Genomic DNA, 2,179 nt, shown 5'->3' with positions numbered 1-2,179 from the left:
GACAGAAGAAAGAGATGCTTGTTCTTCTTGGAGATCTACTCCAGAAAATCAGTTCTGGATGCCTCTTCTGCCATTCAAGAGTTGTCTCTCAACCATCACGTTACCACCTGTGGGGCAGTGGTTCATCTTGGGATCCAACCTGAAGCCCTAAGTGGTGTTTATCCAGCATCAGAAAGACTGGGCCAGAGTTGCATAGACAAACATGTATGTGGATATCTTATTTAGAGTTCTTGAGTATGATTATAACTCTCAATTAACCAGGTCACTAGGACATGCCACCTCGGTTTCCTTAACTGTGAATAGCTAGAAACTTTTATGATCAAAATGAACGCTTTCAAACAAGACACTCCCCACCCAACCTGAATCCCAATGCGTGTCTATTGCCTGGGTTGCAGGCCTGGTGCCCAAAGTTCTGGTGCTGTGTCCTCGAGGACCCATTCCAGCTGAGATGGGCATCATAGCCGTCCTCACTCAGCTCTGCTGTGGTGCATTGCATTGGCCAGAGCCCCTGACTATGTCTCCTGAGCTGTTCCAGGATAAGGAAGGCTGGCATCTCTGTCCCGGCAAGTTGCCGGCAGGCAGAGCCCTGGTGATCTCCTCTGATATGAAGAGTAGAAATGGGGTATGTGTCCCTTGGGTTCCTACCATTCTGGGAATGTTTTATGCCTTTTACTGGCCTTGGTACCTTAATTCTCACTGAATGCTGTGGGGGTAGGTACTGTGATCGTCTCCTGAGAGTAGGTACATGTGTCACACCTTGCAGGAGGTAATCTGTGAGCAGTGGAGCCCTCTCTGCAGTCACTGGGCTGTACCCTCTGCCAGTGCACATGAAGAAACACAGGACTTAGCCTCAGCAGAGAGTCCATGCACTCTTTTAAATACTCAACAGTGATGTTTCCTTCCTGACTTTGTTCCTGGGAGTACCTTGAGTAAGTGTGATTTTCTGTGATGTAGCTTGAAAAAAGCACCTTCAGTCATGTACCTTAGGGAAGCAGCTGAAATTGAAGTAGGATTTTTAAAATTAAGCATCTGAAGAGCCTGATTCTGGTTAGGTGACCTGCTGAGGTCCCTGGCATTGGCCATGGAAGACCTTGCTGGCTTTATGGACCTGGCGGTCACCCCAGCGCAGTGCCGGCTGCCTTGCTGTGCACTGGAGACACATTCTGCACTGTAGTTTAACACTGACTTTTCTTTATAGTCCAGAGAGAGGCCTTTGGAGGCTGGCTCCACACCCTACTCCATAACTGTGTAAAGTGGGTTGTCTTAAGGGTTTGAGGCTTTATATTTTAAATGCCCCAGGCCCTTGGCAACAGGAGGACCCAACAACCTGATAAATTCCTGTTTTAAAAAATGCTGTTATGCTTGTGTTATAATAACTCCAGGTGCTGAGATTTCTGGTTTCTAGACATGCATAGGCTGTGGATTTTTCTGTGTCTGGGCTCACTAACCTGCATGCACTATCTTTTAGTTTCCTGCTTGAAAAGAAACACACACCTCCCATGTCTCTCTATGGGTTTGGTTACCATGATCCTCCCAGGGAGACCCCGAGGCAGGTAGGGACTGCCGGCAGGAGTTTACCATAGCTGAAAAAACCACCAGGAAGTATGGCGTATTCTCCAAAAAGCCTGAACCAGAACCTGTAAGTCCCAAGCTCATGGTTCACTCATAATAAAAACTAGCATTCAGTGAGTATGGATCATGTGTCAGGTATTTTTCCATTGGCTCCTTCCTCACAACCATCTCAAGAGGTATGATTGTTAGTCCCATCTCATAGATGGGCAGAACTCAGGCTTATAGAAACTTGTTTAGGGTTGCATAGGTGGTGAGTGATGGAGTATGGATCTGGACCAGACCCATCTAACCTTCAGAGACCAAACTCCATGCCAAGCCATGCTCCTCCTCTAATTGCCTCTCTCCTCCATCTAATCACCATCTTTAGCAAGTAGGGCAAGATCTTAAAAGTGTAGAAAACACATCCATGTTTTCTGTGCATGGCTTCTCCTGGAGAACTGACCAGGGGGGAGGGTAGTTACTGGGGAAATGAGGTCATTCAGGTCCATTCAGACTTCAGAGCAGGGATTCCCAAGATCAGCAATATCCACATTGGGCTAGACTTTCCTTTGTTACTGGGGGGCTGTCCATTGTAATAGAGCATGCTGAGCAGCATTCCTCGGCTCTA

The sequence above is a fragment of the Cavia porcellus genome, unplaced genomic scaffold (assembly GCF_034190915.1).
Source record: "Cavia porcellus strain 051 isolate PalLab524CR breed Dunkin Hartley unplaced genomic scaffold, mCavPor4.1 scaffold_9, whole genome shotgun sequence".
NCBI classification, from domain to species: domain Eukaryota; kingdom Metazoa; phylum Chordata; class Mammalia; order Rodentia; family Caviidae; genus Cavia; species Cavia porcellus.
The sequence above is the reverse complement of the archived record's forward strand: the minus strand, read 5'-3'. Positions refer to the sequence as shown.